The sequence below is a fragment of the Phoenix dactylifera genome, chromosome 4, assembly GCF_051530095.1.
Source record: "Phoenix dactylifera cultivar Ajwa chromosome 4, Ajwa_hap1_PhDact_Kaust_v1.1, whole genome shotgun sequence".
NCBI classification, from domain to species: domain Eukaryota; kingdom Viridiplantae; phylum Streptophyta; class Magnoliopsida; order Arecales; family Arecaceae; genus Phoenix; species Phoenix dactylifera.
In genome coordinates this window covers 38,252,661-38,265,413 of record NC_143193.1, presented here as the reverse complement: position 1 = coordinate 38,265,413, position 12,753 = coordinate 38,252,661, and the positions used below count along the sequence as shown (strand labels likewise).

Below are 12,753 nucleotides of genomic sequence, written 5' to 3'. Positions count from 1 at the left end.
AGCGCGAATGTCTCGGGCGGTCGAGGTCTGCTGCTTTGTCATAAAAGGGAGTTTCGAAGGGCATATCATGGGTGCGATCATACCAGCACTAATGCACCGGATCCCATCAGAACTTCGCAGTTAAGCGTGCTTGGGCGAGAGTAGTACTAGGATGGGTGACCCCCTGGGAAGTCCTCGTGTTGCACCCTTTTTATTTTTTGCCCGCTTTTTTATTTTTTGATAATATTTATTTTTAATTTTTCGGCTTTTGGCTTTTCCTTTTCGGATAATTTTTTTCCTCCGACAATAAACTGAGTCCCGAGACTGGCGGTGCCATGCCGCATAGCGGGACCAGCGCGTTGAATCCTACGCCGGAACGGCCCCGGCAGCGTGAATGTCTCGGGCCGTCGAGGTCTGCTGCTTTGTCATAAAAGGGAGTTTCGAAGGGCATGTCATGGGTGCGATCGTACCAGCACTAATGCACCGGATCCCATCAGAACTCCGCAGTTAAGCGTGCTTGGGCGAGAGTAGTACTAGGATGGGTGACCCCCTGGGAAGTCCTCGTGTTGCACTCTTTTTATTTTTTGCCCGCTTTTTTATTTTTCGATAATATTTATTTTTAATTTTTCGGCTTTTGGCTTTTCCTCTTCGGATAATTTTTTTTTTCCGAAAATAAACTGAGTCCGGAGACTGGCGGTGCCATGCCGCATAGCGGAACAGCGCGTTGAATCCTACGCCAGAACGGCCCCGGCAGCGCGAATGTCTCGTGCCGTCGCGGTCTGCTGCTTTGTCATAAAAGGGAGTTTCGAAGGGCATGTCATGGGTGCGATCATACCAGCACTAATGCACCGGATCCCATCATAACTCCGCAGTTAAGCGCGCTTGGGCGAGAGAAGTACTAGGATGGGTGACCCCCTGGGAAGTCCTCGTGTTGCACCCTTTTTATTTTTTGCCCGCTTTTTTATTTTTTGATAATATTTATTTTTAATTTTTTGGCTTTTGGCTTTTTCTCTTCGGATAATTTTTTCCCCCCGAAAATAAACTGAGTCCGGAGACTGGCGGTGCCATGCCGCATAGCGGAACAGCGCGTTGAATCATACGCCAGAACGGCCCCGGCAGCGCGAATGTCTCGGGCCGTCGAGGTCTGCTGCTTTGTCATAAAAGGGAGTTTCGAAGGGCATGTCATGGGTGCGATCATATCAGCACTAATGCACCGGATCCCATCAGAACTCTGCAGTTAAGCGTGCTTGGGCGAGAGTAGTACTAGGATGGGTGACCCCCTGGGAAGTCCTCGTGTTGCACCCCTTTTATTTTTTGCCCGCTTTTTTATTTTTTGATAACATTTATTTTTTATTTTTCGGCTTTTGTCTTTTCCTCTTCGGATAATTTTTTTTCCCCGAAAATAAACTGAGTCCGGAGACTGGCGGTGCTATGCCGCATAGCGGAACAGCGTGTTGAATCCTACGCCAGAACGGCCCCGGCAGCGCGAATGTCTCGGGCCGTCGAGGTCTGCTGCTTTGTCATAAAAGGGAGTTTCGAAGGGCATGTCTTGGGTGCGATCATACCAGCACTAATGCACCGGATCCCATCAGAACTCCGCAGTTAAGCGTGCTTGGGCGAGAGTAGTACTAGGATGGGTGACCCCCTGGGAAGTCCTCGTGTTGCACCCTTTTTATTTTTTGCCTGCTTTTTTATTTTTTGATAATATTTATTTTTAATTTTTTGGCTTTTGGCTTTTCCTTTTCGGATAATTTTTTTCCCCCGACAATAAACTGAGTCCGGAGACTGGCGGTGCCATGCCGCATAGCGGGACCAGCGCGTTGAATCCTACGCCAGAACGGCCCCGGCAGCGCGAATGTCTCGGGCGGTCGAGGTCTGCTGCTTTGTCATAAAAGGGAGTTTCGAAGGGCATATCATGGGTGCGATCATACCAGCACTAATGCACCGGATCCCATCAGAACTTCGCAGTTAAGCGTGCTTGGGCGAGAGTAGTACTAGGATGGGTGACCCCCTGGGAAGTCCTCGTGTTGCACCCTTTTTATTTTTTGCCCGCTTTTTTATTTTTTGATAATATTTATTTTTAATTTTTCGGCTTTTGGCTTTTCCTTTTCGGATAATTTTTTTCCTCCGACAATAAACTGAGTCCCGAGACTGGCGGTGCCATGCCGCATAGCGGGACCAGCGCGTTGAATCCTACGCCGGAACGGCCCCGGCAGCGTGAATGTCTCGGGCCGTCGAGGTCTGCTGCTTTGTCATAAAAGGGAGTTTCGAAGGGCATGTCATGGGTGCGATCGTACCAGCACTAATGCACCGGATCCCATCAGAACTCCGCAGTTAAGCGTGCTTGGGCGAGAGTAGTACTAGGATGGGTGACCCCCTGGGAAGTCCTCGTGTTGCACTCTTTTTATTTTTTGCCCGCTTTTTTATTTTTCGATAATATTTATTTTTAATTTTTCGGCTTTTGGCTTTTCCTCTTCGGATAATTTTTTTTTTCCGAAAATAAACTGAGTCCGGAGACTGGCGGTGCCATGCCGCATAGCGGAACAGCGCGTTGAATCCTACGCCAGAACGGCCCCGGCAGCGCGAATGTCTCGTGCCGTCGCGGTCTGCTGCTTTGTCATAAAAGGGAGTTTCGAAGGGCATGTCATGGGTGCGATCATACCAGCACTAATGCACCGGATCCCATCATAACTCCGCAGTTAAGCGCGCTTGGGCGAGAGAAGTACTAGGATGGGTGACCCCCTGGGAAGTCCTCGTGTTGCACCCTTTTTATTTTTTGCCCGCTTTTTTATTTTTTGATAATATTTATTTTTAATTTTTTGGCTTTTGGCTTTTTCTCTTCGGATAATTTTTTCCCCCCGAAAATAAACTGAGTCCGGAGACTGGCGGTGCCATGCCGCATAGCGGAACAGCGCGTTGAATCATACGCCAGAACGGCCCCGGCAGCGCGAATGTCTCGGGCCGTCGAGGTCTGCTGCTTTGTCATAAAAGGGAGTTTCGAAGGGCATGTCATGGGTGCGATCATATCAGCACTAATGCACCGGATCCCATCAGAACTCTGCAGTTAAGCGTGCTTGGGCGAGAGTAGTACTAGGATGGGTGACCCCCTGGGAAGTCCTCGTGTTGCACCCCTTTTATTTTTTGCCCGCTTTTTTATTTTTTGATAACATTTATTTTTTATTTTTCGGCTTTTGTCTTTTCCTCTTCGGATAATTTTTTTTCCCCGAAAATAAACTGAGTCCGGAGACTGGCGGTGCTATGCCGCATAGCGGAACAGCGTGTTGAATCCTACGCCAGAACGGCCCCGGCAGCGCGAATGTCTCGGGCCGTCGAGGTCTGCTGCTTTGTCATAAAAGGGAGTTTCGAAGGGCATGTCTTGGGTGCGATCATACCAGCACTAATGCACCGGATCCCATCAGAACTCCGCAGTTAAGCGTGCTTGGGCGAGAGTAGTACTAGGATGGGTGACCCCCTGGGAAGTCCTCGTGTTGCACCCTTTTTATTTTTTGCCTGCTTTTTTATTTTTTGATAATATTTATTTTTAATTTTTTGGCTTTTGGCTTTTCCTTTTCGGATAATTTTTTTCCCCCGACAATAAACTGAGTCCGGAGACTGGCGGTGCCATGCCGCATAGCGGGACCAGCGCGTTGAATCCTACGCCAGAACGGCCCCGGCAGCGCGAATGTCTCGGGCGGTCGAGGTCTGCTGCTTTGTCATAAAAGGGAGTTTCGAAGGGCATATCATGGGTGCGATCATACCAGCACTAATGCACCGGATCCCATCAGAACTCCGCAGTTAAGCGTGCTTGGGCGAGAGTAGTACTAGGATGGGTGACCCCCTGGGAAGTCCTCGTGTTGCACCCCTTTTATTTTTTGCCCGCTTTTTTATTTTTTGATAACATTTATTTTTTATTTTTCGGCTTTTGTCTTTTCCTCTTCGGATAATTTTTTTTCCCCGAAAATAAACTGAGTCCGGAGACTGGCGGTGCCATGCCGCATAGCGGAACAGCGTGTTGAATCCTACGCCAGAACGGCCCCGGCAGCGCGAATGTCTCGGGCCGTCGAGGTCTGCTGCTTTGTCATAAAAGGGAGTTTCGAAGGGCATGTCTTGGGTGCGATCATACCAGCACTAATGCACCGGATCCCATCAAAACTCCGCAGTTAAGCGTGCTTGGGCGAGAGTAGTACTAGGATGGGTGACCCCCTGGGAAGTCCTCGTGTTGCACCCTTTTTATTTTTTGCCCGCTTTTTTATTTTTTGATAATATTTATTTTTAATTTTTTGGCTTTTGGCTTTTCCTTTTCGGATAATTTTTTTCCCCCGACAATAAACTGAGTCCGGAGACTGGCGGTGCCATGCCGCATAGCGGGACCAGCGCGTTGAATCCTACGCCAGAACGGCCCCGGCAGCGCGAATGTCTCGGGCGGTCGAGGTCTGCTGCTTTGTCATAAAAGGGAGTTTCGAAGGGCATATCATGGGTGCGATCATACCAGCACTAATGCACCGGATCCCATCAGAACTTCGCAGTTAAGCGTGCTTGGGCGAGAGTAGTACTAGGATGGGTGACCCCCTGGGAAGTCCTCGTGTTGCACCCCTTTTATTTTTTGCCCGCTTTTTTATTTTTTGATAACATTTATTTTTAATTTTTCGGCTTTTGGCTTTTCCTCTTCGGATAATTTTTTTCCCCCGAAAATAAACTGAGTCCAGAGACTCGCGGTGCCATGCCGCATAGCGGAACAGCGCGTTGAATCCTACGCCAGAACGGCCCCGGCAGCGCGAATGTCTCGGGCCGTCGAGGTCTGCTGCTTTGTCATAAAAGGGTGTTTCGATGGGCATGTTATGGTTGCGATCATACCAGCACTAATGCACCGGATCCCATCAGAACTCTGCAGTTAAGCGTGCTTGGGCGAGAGTAGTACTAGGACGGGTGACCCCCTGGGAAGTCCTCGTGTTGCACCTTTATTTTTTGCCCGCTTTTTTATTTTTTATTTTTCGGCTTTTGTCTTTTCCTCTTCGGATAATTTTTTTCCTCCGAAAATAAACTGAGTCCGGAGACTGGCGGTGCCATGCCGCATAGCGGAACAGCGTGTTGAATCCTACGCCAGAACGGCCCCGGCAGCGCGAATGTCTCGGGCCGTCGAGGTCTGCTGCTTTGTCATAAAAGGGAGTTTCGAAGGGCATGTCTTGGGTGCGATCATACCAGCACTAATGCACCGGATCCCATCAGAACTCCGCAGTTAAGCGTGCTTGGGCGAGAGTAGTACTAGGATGGGTGACCCCCTGGGAAGTCCTCGTGTTGCACCCTTTTTATTTTTTGCCCGCTTTTTTATTTTTTGATAATATTTATTTTTAATTTTTCGGCTTTTGGCTTTTCCTCTTCGGATAATTTTTTTCCTCCGACAATAAACTGAGCCCGGAGACTGGCGGTGCCATGCCGCATAGCGGGACCAGCGCGTTGAATCCTACGCCGGAACGGCCCCGGCAGCGTGAATGTCTCGGGCCGTCGAGGTCTGCTGCTTTGTCATAAAAGGGAGTTTCGAAGGGCATGTCATGGGTGCGATCGTACCAGCACTAATGCACCGGATCCCATCAGAACTCCGCAGTTAAGCGTGCTTGGGCGAGAGTAGTACTAGGATGGGTGACCCCCTGGGAAGTCCTCGTGTTGCACTCTTTTTATTTTTTGCCCGCTTTTTTATTTTTTGATAGTATTTATTTTTAATTTTTCGGCTTTTGGCTTTTCCTCTTCGGATAATTTTTTTTTCCCGAAAATAAACTGAGTCCGGAGACTGGCGGTGCCATGCCGCATAGCGGAACAGCGCGTTGAATCCTACGCCAGAACGGCCCCGGCAGCGCGAATGTCTCGTGCCGTCGCGGTCTGCTGCTTTGTCATAAAAGGGAGTTTCGAAGGGCATGTCATGGGTGCGATCATACCAGCACTAATGCAGCGGATCCCATCATAACTCCGCAGTTAAGCGTGCTTGGGCGAGAGAAGTACTAGGATGGGCGACCCCCTGGGAAGTCCTCGTGTTGCACCCTTTTTATTTTTTGCCCGCTTTTTTATTTTTTGATAATATTTATTTTTAATTTTTTGGCTTTTGGCTTTTTCTCTTCGGATAATTTTTTCCCCCCGAAAATAAACTGAGTCCGGAGACTGGCGGTGCCATGCCGCATAGCGGAACAGCGCGTTGAATCATACGCCAGAACGGCCCCGGCAGCGCGAATGTCTCGGGCCGTCGAGGTCTGCTGCTTTGTCATAAAAGGGAGTTTCGAAGGGCATGTCATGGGTGCGATCATATCAGCACTAATGCACCGGATCCCATCAGAACTCTGCAGTTAAGCGTGCTTGGGCGAGAGTAGTACTAGGATGGGTGACCCCCTAGGAAGTCCTCGTGTTGCACCCCTTTTATTTTTTGCCCGCATTTTTATTTTTTGATAACATTTATTTTTTATTTTTCGGCTTTTGTCTTTTCCTCTTCGGATAATTTTTTTTCCCCGAAAATAAACTGAGTCCGGAGACTGGCGGTGCCATGCCGCATAGCGGAACAGCGTGTTGAATCCTACGCCAGAACGGCCCCGGCAGCGCGAATGTCTCGGGCCGTCGAGGTCTGCTGCTTTGTCATAAAAGGGAGTTTCGAAGGGCATGTCTTGGGTGCGATCATACCAGCACTAATGCACCGGATCCCATCAGAACTCCGCAGTTAAGCGTGCTTGGGCGAGAGTAGTACTAGGATGGGTGACCCCCTGGGAAGTCCTCGTGTTGCACCCTTTTTATTTTTTGCCCGCTTTTTTATTTTTTGATAATATTTATTTTTAATTTTTTGGCTTTTGGCTTTTCCTTTTCGGATAATTTTTTTCCCCCGACAATAAACTGAGTCCGGAGACTGGCGGTGCCATGCCGCATAGCGGGACCAGCGCGTTGAATCCTACGCCAGAACGGCCCCGGCAGCGCGAATGTCTCGGGCGGTCGAGGTCTGCTGCTTTGTCATAAAAGGGAGTTTCGAAGGGCATATCATGGGTGCGATCATACCAGCACTAATGCACCGGATCCCATCAGAACTTCGCAGTTAAGCGTGCTTGGGCGAGAGTAGTACTAGGATGGGTGACCCCCTGGGAAGTCCTCGTGTTGCACCCTTTTTATTTTTTGCCCGCTTTTTTATTTTTTGATAATATTTATTTTTAATTTTTCGGCTTTTGGCTTTTCCTTTTCGGATAATTTTTTTCCTCCGACAATAAACTGAGTCCGGAGACTGGCGGTGCCATGCCGCATAGCGGGACCAGCGCGTTGAATCCTACGCCGGAACGGCCCCGGCAGCGTGAATGTCTCGGGCCGTCGAGGTCTGCTGCTTTGTCATAAAAGGGAGTTTCGAAGGGCATGTCATGGGTGCGATCGTACCAGCACTAATGCACCGGATCCCATCAGAACTCCGCAGTTAAGCGTGCTTGGGCGAGAGTAGTACTAGGATGGGTGACCCCCTGGGAAGTCCTCGTGTTGCACTCTTTTTATTTTTTGCCCGCTTTTTTATTTTTCGATAATATTTATTTTTAATTTTTCGGCTTTTGGCTTTTCCTCTTCGGATAATTTTTTTTTTCCGAAAATAAACTGAGTCCGGAGACTGGCGGTGCCATGCCGCATAGCGGAACAGCGCGTTGAATCCTACGCCAGAACGGCTCCGGCAGCGCGAATGTCTCGTGCCGTCGCGGTCTGCTGCTTTGTCATAAAAGGGAGTTTCGAAGGGCATGTCATGGGTGCGATCATACCAGCACTAATGCACCGGATCCCATCATAACTCCGCAGTTAAGCGTGCTTGGGCGAGAGAAGTACTAGGATGGGTGACCCCCTGGGAAGTCCTCGTGTTGCACCCTTTTTATTTTTTGCCCGCTTTTTTATTTTTTGATAATATTTATTTTTAATTTTTTGGCTTTTGGCTTTTTCTCTTCGGATAATTTTTTCCCCCCGAAAATAAACTGAGTCCGGAGACTGGCGGTGCCATGCCGCATAGCGGAACAGCGCGTTGAATCATACGCCAGAACGGCCCCGGCAGCGCGAATGTCTCGGGCCGTCGAGGTCTGCTGCTTTGTCATAAAAGGGAGTTTCGAAGGGAATGTCATGGGTGCGATCATATCAGCACTAATGCACCGGATCCCATCAGAACTCTGCAGTTAAGCGTGCTTGGGCGAGAGTAGTACTAGGATGGGTGACCCCCTGGGAAGTCCTCGTGTTGCACCCCTTTTATTTTTTGCCCGCTTTTTTATTTTTTGATAACATTTATTTTTTATTTTTCGGCTTTTGTCTTTTCCTCTTCGGATAATTTTTTTTCCCCGAAAATAAACTGAGTCCGGAGACTGGCGGTGCTATGCCGCATAGCGGAACAGCGTGTTGAATCCTACGCCAGAACGGCCCCGGCAGCGCGAATGTCTCGGGCCGTCGAGGTCTGCTGCTTTGTCATAAAAGGGAGTTTCGAAGGGCATGTCTTGGGTGCGATCATACCAGCACTAATGCACCGGATCCCATCAGAACTCCGCAGTTAAGCGTGCTTGGGCGAGAGTAGTACTAGGATGGGTGACCCCCTGGGAAGTCCTCGTGTTGCACCCTTTTTATTTTTTGCCTGCTTTTTTATTTTTTGATAATATTTATTTTTAATTTTTTGGCTTTTGGCTTTTCCTTTTCGGATAATTTTTTTCCCCCGACAATAAACTGAGTCCGGAGACTGGCGGTGCCATGCCGCATAGCGGGACCAGCGCGTTGAATCCTACGCCAGAACGGCCCCGGCAGCGCGAATGTCTCTGGCGGTCGAGGTCTGCTGCTTTGTCATAAAAGGGAGTTTCGAAGGGCATATCATGGGTGCGATCATACCAGCACTAATGCACCGGATCCCATCAGAACTCCGCAGTTAAGCGTGCTTGGGCGAGAGTAGTACTAGGATGGGTGACCCCCTGGGAAGTCCTCGTGTTGCACCCTTTTTATTTTTTGCCCGCTTTTTTATTTTTTGATAATATTTATTTTTAATTTTTTGGCTTTTGGCTTTTCCTTTTCGGATAATTTTTTTCCCCCGACAATAAACTGAGTCCGGAGACTGGCGGTGCCATGCCGCATAGCGGGACCAGCGCGTTGAATCCTACGCCAGAACGGCCCCGGCAGCGCGAATGTCTCGGGCGGTCGAGGTCTGCTGCTTTGTCATAAAAGGGAGTTTCGAAGGGCATATCATGGGTGCGATCATGCCAGCACTAATGCACCGGATCCCATCAGAACTTCGCAGTTAAGCGTGCTTGGGCGAGAGTAGTACTAGGATGGGTGACCCCCTGGGAAGTCCTCGTGTTGCACCCCTTTTATTTTTTGCCCGCTTTTTTATTTTTTGATAACATTTATTTTTAATTTTTCGGCTTTTGGCTTTTCCTCTTCGGATAATTTTTTTCCCCCGAAAATAAACTGAGTCCAGAGACTCGCGGTGCCATGCCGCATAGCGGAACAGCGCGTTGAATCCTACGCCAGAACGGCCCCGGCAGCGCGAATGTCTCGGGCCGTCGAGGTCTGCTGCTTTGTCATAAAAGGGTGTTTCGATGGGCATGTCATGGGTGCGATCATACCAGCACTAATGCACCGGATCCCATCAGAACTCTGCAGTTAAGCGTACTTGGGCGAGAGTAGTACTAGGATGGGTGACCCCCTGGGAACTCCTCGTGTTGCACCTTTATTTTTTGCCCGCTTTTTTATTTTTTGATAACATTTATTTTTTATTTTTCGGCTTTTGTCTTTTCCTCTTCGGATAATTTTTTTCCTCCGAAAATAAACTGAGTCCGGAGACTGGCGGTGCCATGCCGCATAGCGGAACAGCGTGTTGAATCCTACGCCAGAACGGCCCCGGCAGCGCGAATGTCTCGGGCCGTCGAGGTCTGCTGCTTTGTCATAAAAGGGAGTTTCGAAGGGCATGTCTTGGGTGCGATCATACCAGCACTAATGCACCGGATCCCCTCAGAACTCCGAAGTTAAGCGTGCTTGGGCGAGAGTAGTACTAGGATGGGTGACCCCCTGGGAAGTCCTCGTGTTGCACCCTTTTTATTTTTTGCCCGCTTTTTTATTTTTTGATAATATTTATTTTTAATTTTTCGGCTTTTGGCTTTTCCTCTTCGGATAATTTTTTTCCCCCGAAAATAAACTGAGTCCAGAGACTCGCGGTGCCATGCCGCATAGCGGAACAGCGCGTTGAATCCTACGCCAGAACGGCCCCGGCAGCGCAATTGTCTCGGGCCGTCGAGGTCTGCTGCTTTGTCATAAAAGGGTGTTTCCATGGGCATGTCATGGGTGCGATCATACCAGCACTAATGCACCGGATCCCATCAGAACTCTGCAGTTAAGCGTGCTTGGGCGAGAGTAGTACTAGGATGGGTGACCCCCTGGGAAGTCCTCGTGTTGCACTCTTTTTATTTTTTGCCCGCTTTTTTATTTTTTGATAATATTTATTTTTAATTTTTCGGCTTTTGGCTTTTCCTCTTCGGATAATTTTTTTTTTCCGAAAATAAACTGAGTCCGGAGACTGGCGGTGCCATGCCGCATAGCGGAACAGCGCGTTGAATCCTACGCCAGAACGGCCCCGTCAGCGCGAATGTCTCGTGCCGTCGCGGTCTGCTGCTTTGTCATAAAAGGGAGTTTCGAAGGGCATGTCATGGGTGCGATCATACCAGCACTAATGCACCGGATCCCATCATAACTCCGCAGTTAAGCGTGCTTGGGCGAGAGAAGTACTAGGATGGGTAACCCCCTGGGAAGTCCTCGTGTTGCGCCCTTTTTATTTTTTGCCCGCTTTTTTATTTTTTGATAATATTTATTTTTAATTTTTTGGCTTTTGGCTTTTCCTCTTCGGATAATTTTTTCCCCCCGAAAATAAACTGAGTCCGGAGACTGGCGGTGCCATGCCGCATAGCGGAACAGCGCGTTGAATCATACGCCAGAACGGCCCCGGCAGCGCGAATGTCTCGGGCCGTCGAGGTCTGCTGCTTTGTCATAAAAGGGAGTTTCGAAGGGCATGTCATGGGTGCGATCATACCAGCACTAATGCACCGGATCCCATCAGAACTCTGCAGTTAAGCGTGCTTGGGCGAGAGTAGTACTAGAATGGGTGACCCCCTGGGAAGTCCTCGTGTTGCACCCCTTTTATTTTTTGCCCGCTTTTTTATTTTTTGATAACATTTATTTTTTATTTTTCGGCTTTTGTCTTTTCCTCTTCGGATAATTTTTTTTCCCCGAAAATAAACTGAGTCCGGAGACTGGCGGTGCCATGCCGCATAGCGGAACAGCGTGTTGAATCCTACGCCAGAACGGCCCCGGCAGCGCGAATGTCTCGGGCCGTCGAGGTCTGCTGCTTTGTCATAAAAGGGAGTTTCGAAGGGCATGTCTTGGGTGCGATCATACCAGCACTAATGCACCGGATCCCATCAGAACTCCGCAGTTAAGCGTGCTTGGGCGAGAGTAGTACTAGGATGGGTGACCCCCTGGGAAGTCCTCGTGTTGCACCCTTTTTATTTTTTGCCCGCTTTTTTATTTTTTGATAATATTTATTTTTAATTTTTTGGCTTTTGGCTTTTCCTTTTCGGATAATTTTTTTCCCCCGACAATAAACTGAGTCCGGAGACTGGCGGTGCCATGCCGCATAGCGGGACCAGCGCGTTGAATCCTACGCCAGAACGGCCCCGGCAGCGCGAATGTCTCGGGCGGTCGAGGTCTGCTGCTTTGTCATAAAAGGGAGTTTCGAAGGGCATATCATGGGTGCGATCATACCAGCACTAATGCACCGGATCCCATCAGAACTTCGCAGTTAAGCGTGCTTGGGCGAGAGTAGTACTAGGATGGGTGACCCCCTGGGAAGTCCTCGTGTTGCACCCCTTTTATTTTTTGCCCGCTTTTTTATTTTTTGATAACATTTATTTTTAATTTTTCGGCTTTTGGCTTTTCCTCTTCGGATAATTTTTTTCCCCCGAAAATAAACTGAGTCCAGAGACTCGCGGTGCCATGCCGCATAGCGGAACAGCGCGTTGAATCCTACGCCAGAACGGCCCCGGCAGCGCGAATGTCTCGGGCCGTCGAGGTCTGCTGCTTTGTCATAAAAGGGTGTTTCGATGGGCATGTCATGGTTGCGATCATACCAGCACTAATGCACCGGATCCCATCAGAACTCCGCAGTTAAGCGTGCTTGGGCGAGAGTAGTACTAGGATGGGTGACCCCCTGGGAAGTCCTCGTGTTGCACCCTTTTTATTTTTTGCCCGCTTTTTTATTTTTTGATAATATTTATTTTTAATTTTTTGGCTTTTGGCTTTTCCTTTTCGGATAATTTTTTTCCCCCGACAATAAACTGAGTCCGGAGACTGGCGGTGCCATGCCGCATAGCGGGACCAGCGCGTTGAATCCTACGCCAGAACGGCCCCGGCAGCGCGAATGTCTCGGGCGGTCGAGGTCTGCTGCTTTGTCATAAAAGGGAGTTTCGAAGGGCATATCGTGGGTGCGATCATACCAGCACTAATGCACCGGATCCCATCAGAACTTCGCAGTTAAGCGTGCTTGGGCGAGAGTAGTACTAGGATGGGTGACCCCCTGGGAAGTCCTCGTGTTGCACCCTTTTTATTTTTTGCCCGCTTTTTTATTTTTTGATAATATTTATTTTTAATTTTTCGGCTTTTGGCTTTTCCTCTTCGGATAATTTTTTTCCTCCGACAATAAACTGAGCCCGGAGACTGGCGGTGCCATGCCGCATAGCGGGACCAGCGCGTTGAATCCTACGCCGG

General features: G+C 49.1%; 34 non-coding genes and 1 pseudogene across 34 annotated transcripts; all 35 read left to right on the top strand.

Annotated features, from left to right (window-relative positions):
- Positions 1 to 69: 69 nt before the first annotated feature.
- Positions 70 to 188, top strand: LOC149765099 (5S ribosomal RNA). Its single transcript, XR_016402569.1, has one exon. It is a non-coding gene; the product is annotated as a 5S ribosomal RNA (ribosomal RNA).
- A 247-nt stretch (positions 189 to 435) lies between these two features.
- LOC149765098 (5S ribosomal RNA) lies at positions 436 to 554 on the top strand. Its single transcript, XR_016403569.1, has one exon. It is a non-coding gene; the product is annotated as a 5S ribosomal RNA (ribosomal RNA).
- Positions 555 to 800: 246 nt separating this feature from the next.
- LOC149765097 (5S ribosomal RNA) lies at positions 801 to 919 on the top strand. The gene has a single exon (XR_016408280.1). It is a non-coding gene; the product is annotated as a 5S ribosomal RNA (ribosomal RNA).
- A 246-nt stretch (positions 920 to 1,165) lies between these two features.
- Positions 1,166 to 1,284, top strand: LOC149765096 (5S ribosomal RNA). Its single transcript, XR_016404317.1, has one exon. It is a non-coding gene; the product is annotated as a 5S ribosomal RNA (ribosomal RNA).
- A 246-nt stretch (positions 1,285 to 1,530) lies between these two features.
- On the top strand, positions 1,531 to 1,649 carry LOC149765095 (5S ribosomal RNA). The gene has a single exon (XR_016412414.1). It is a non-coding gene; the product is annotated as a 5S ribosomal RNA (ribosomal RNA).
- Positions 1,650 to 1,896: 247 nt separating this feature from the next.
- On the top strand, positions 1,897 to 2,015 carry LOC149765094 (5S ribosomal RNA). The gene has a single exon (XR_016402568.1). It is a non-coding gene; the product is annotated as a 5S ribosomal RNA (ribosomal RNA).
- Positions 2,016 to 2,262: 247 nt separating this feature from the next.
- Positions 2,263 to 2,381, top strand: LOC149765093 (5S ribosomal RNA). Its single transcript, XR_016403568.1, has one exon. It is a non-coding gene; the product is annotated as a 5S ribosomal RNA (ribosomal RNA).
- Positions 2,382 to 2,627: 246 nt separating this feature from the next.
- On the top strand, positions 2,628 to 2,746 carry LOC149765092 (5S ribosomal RNA). Its single transcript, XR_016408279.1, has one exon. It is a non-coding gene; the product is annotated as a 5S ribosomal RNA (ribosomal RNA).
- A 246-nt stretch (positions 2,747 to 2,992) lies between these two features.
- On the top strand, positions 2,993 to 3,111 carry LOC149765091 (5S ribosomal RNA). The gene has a single exon (XR_016404316.1). It is a non-coding gene; the product is annotated as a 5S ribosomal RNA (ribosomal RNA).
- A 246-nt stretch (positions 3,112 to 3,357) lies between these two features.
- Positions 3,358 to 3,476, top strand: LOC149765090 (5S ribosomal RNA). The gene has a single exon (XR_016412412.1). It is a non-coding gene; the product is annotated as a 5S ribosomal RNA (ribosomal RNA).
- A 247-nt stretch (positions 3,477 to 3,723) lies between these two features.
- On the top strand, positions 3,724 to 3,842 carry LOC149765089 (5S ribosomal RNA). The gene has a single exon (XR_016411303.1). It is a non-coding gene; the product is annotated as a 5S ribosomal RNA (ribosomal RNA).
- Positions 3,843 to 4,088: 246 nt separating this feature from the next.
- Positions 4,089 to 4,207, top strand: LOC149765088 (5S ribosomal RNA). The gene has a single exon (XR_016404889.1). It is a non-coding gene; the product is annotated as a 5S ribosomal RNA (ribosomal RNA).
- Positions 4,208 to 4,454: 247 nt separating this feature from the next.
- Positions 4,455 to 4,573, top strand: LOC149765087 (5S ribosomal RNA). Its single transcript, XR_016402295.1, has one exon. It is a non-coding gene; the product is annotated as a 5S ribosomal RNA (ribosomal RNA).
- Positions 4,574 to 4,819: 246 nt separating this feature from the next.
- Positions 4,820 to 4,938, top strand: LOC149765086 (5S ribosomal RNA). The gene has a single exon (XR_016407915.1). It is a non-coding gene; the product is annotated as a 5S ribosomal RNA (ribosomal RNA).
- A 226-nt stretch (positions 4,939 to 5,164) lies between these two features.
- Positions 5,165 to 5,283, top strand: LOC149765085 (5S ribosomal RNA). The gene has a single exon (XR_016412411.1). It is a non-coding gene; the product is annotated as a 5S ribosomal RNA (ribosomal RNA).
- Positions 5,284 to 5,530: 247 nt separating this feature from the next.
- LOC149765084 (5S ribosomal RNA) lies at positions 5,531 to 5,649 on the top strand. The gene has a single exon (XR_016403567.1). It is a non-coding gene; the product is annotated as a 5S ribosomal RNA (ribosomal RNA).
- Positions 5,650 to 5,895: 246 nt separating this feature from the next.
- Positions 5,896 to 6,014, top strand: LOC149765083 (5S ribosomal RNA; annotated as a pseudogene).
- Positions 6,015 to 6,260: 246 nt separating this feature from the next.
- Positions 6,261 to 6,379, top strand: LOC149765082 (5S ribosomal RNA). Its single transcript, XR_016406844.1, has one exon. It is a non-coding gene; the product is annotated as a 5S ribosomal RNA (ribosomal RNA).
- Positions 6,380 to 6,625: 246 nt separating this feature from the next.
- On the top strand, positions 6,626 to 6,744 carry LOC149765081 (5S ribosomal RNA). The gene has a single exon (XR_016412410.1). It is a non-coding gene; the product is annotated as a 5S ribosomal RNA (ribosomal RNA).
- Positions 6,745 to 6,991: 247 nt separating this feature from the next.
- LOC149765080 (5S ribosomal RNA) lies at positions 6,992 to 7,110 on the top strand. Its single transcript, XR_016402567.1, has one exon. It is a non-coding gene; the product is annotated as a 5S ribosomal RNA (ribosomal RNA).
- A 247-nt stretch (positions 7,111 to 7,357) lies between these two features.
- On the top strand, positions 7,358 to 7,476 carry LOC149765079 (5S ribosomal RNA). The gene has a single exon (XR_016403566.1). It is a non-coding gene; the product is annotated as a 5S ribosomal RNA (ribosomal RNA).
- Positions 7,477 to 7,722: 246 nt separating this feature from the next.
- LOC149765078 (5S ribosomal RNA) lies at positions 7,723 to 7,841 on the top strand. The gene has a single exon (XR_016406704.1). It is a non-coding gene; the product is annotated as a 5S ribosomal RNA (ribosomal RNA).
- A 246-nt stretch (positions 7,842 to 8,087) lies between these two features.
- LOC149765077 (5S ribosomal RNA) lies at positions 8,088 to 8,206 on the top strand. The gene has a single exon (XR_016404315.1). It is a non-coding gene; the product is annotated as a 5S ribosomal RNA (ribosomal RNA).
- A 246-nt stretch (positions 8,207 to 8,452) lies between these two features.
- Positions 8,453 to 8,571, top strand: LOC149765076 (5S ribosomal RNA). Its single transcript, XR_016412409.1, has one exon. It is a non-coding gene; the product is annotated as a 5S ribosomal RNA (ribosomal RNA).
- A 247-nt stretch (positions 8,572 to 8,818) lies between these two features.
- On the top strand, positions 8,819 to 8,937 carry LOC149765075 (5S ribosomal RNA). The gene has a single exon (XR_016412408.1). It is a non-coding gene; the product is annotated as a 5S ribosomal RNA (ribosomal RNA).
- Positions 8,938 to 9,184: 247 nt separating this feature from the next.
- LOC149765074 (5S ribosomal RNA) lies at positions 9,185 to 9,303 on the top strand. The gene has a single exon (XR_016404547.1). It is a non-coding gene; the product is annotated as a 5S ribosomal RNA (ribosomal RNA).
- Positions 9,304 to 9,549: 246 nt separating this feature from the next.
- LOC149765073 (5S ribosomal RNA) lies at positions 9,550 to 9,668 on the top strand. The gene has a single exon (XR_016406730.1). It is a non-coding gene; the product is annotated as a 5S ribosomal RNA (ribosomal RNA).
- Positions 9,669 to 9,911: 243 nt separating this feature from the next.
- On the top strand, positions 9,912 to 10,030 carry LOC149765072 (5S ribosomal RNA). The gene has a single exon (XR_016400995.1). It is a non-coding gene; the product is annotated as a 5S ribosomal RNA (ribosomal RNA).
- A 246-nt stretch (positions 10,031 to 10,276) lies between these two features.
- LOC149765071 (5S ribosomal RNA) lies at positions 10,277 to 10,395 on the top strand. Its single transcript, XR_016402615.1, has one exon. It is a non-coding gene; the product is annotated as a 5S ribosomal RNA (ribosomal RNA).
- A 246-nt stretch (positions 10,396 to 10,641) lies between these two features.
- On the top strand, positions 10,642 to 10,760 carry LOC149765070 (5S ribosomal RNA). Its single transcript, XR_016408288.1, has one exon. It is a non-coding gene; the product is annotated as a 5S ribosomal RNA (ribosomal RNA).
- Positions 10,761 to 11,006: 246 nt separating this feature from the next.
- Positions 11,007 to 11,125, top strand: LOC149765069 (5S ribosomal RNA). The gene has a single exon (XR_016403180.1). It is a non-coding gene; the product is annotated as a 5S ribosomal RNA (ribosomal RNA).
- A 246-nt stretch (positions 11,126 to 11,371) lies between these two features.
- LOC149765068 (5S ribosomal RNA) lies at positions 11,372 to 11,490 on the top strand. Its single transcript, XR_016412407.1, has one exon. It is a non-coding gene; the product is annotated as a 5S ribosomal RNA (ribosomal RNA).
- Positions 11,491 to 11,737: 247 nt separating this feature from the next.
- Positions 11,738 to 11,856, top strand: LOC149765067 (5S ribosomal RNA). The gene has a single exon (XR_016402294.1). It is a non-coding gene; the product is annotated as a 5S ribosomal RNA (ribosomal RNA).
- Positions 11,857 to 12,102: 246 nt separating this feature from the next.
- Positions 12,103 to 12,221, top strand: LOC149765066 (5S ribosomal RNA). The gene has a single exon (XR_016402185.1). It is a non-coding gene; the product is annotated as a 5S ribosomal RNA (ribosomal RNA).
- A 247-nt stretch (positions 12,222 to 12,468) lies between these two features.
- Positions 12,469 to 12,587, top strand: LOC149765065 (5S ribosomal RNA). Its single transcript, XR_016402566.1, has one exon. It is a non-coding gene; the product is annotated as a 5S ribosomal RNA (ribosomal RNA).
- Positions 12,588 to 12,753: the final 166 nt, after the last annotated feature.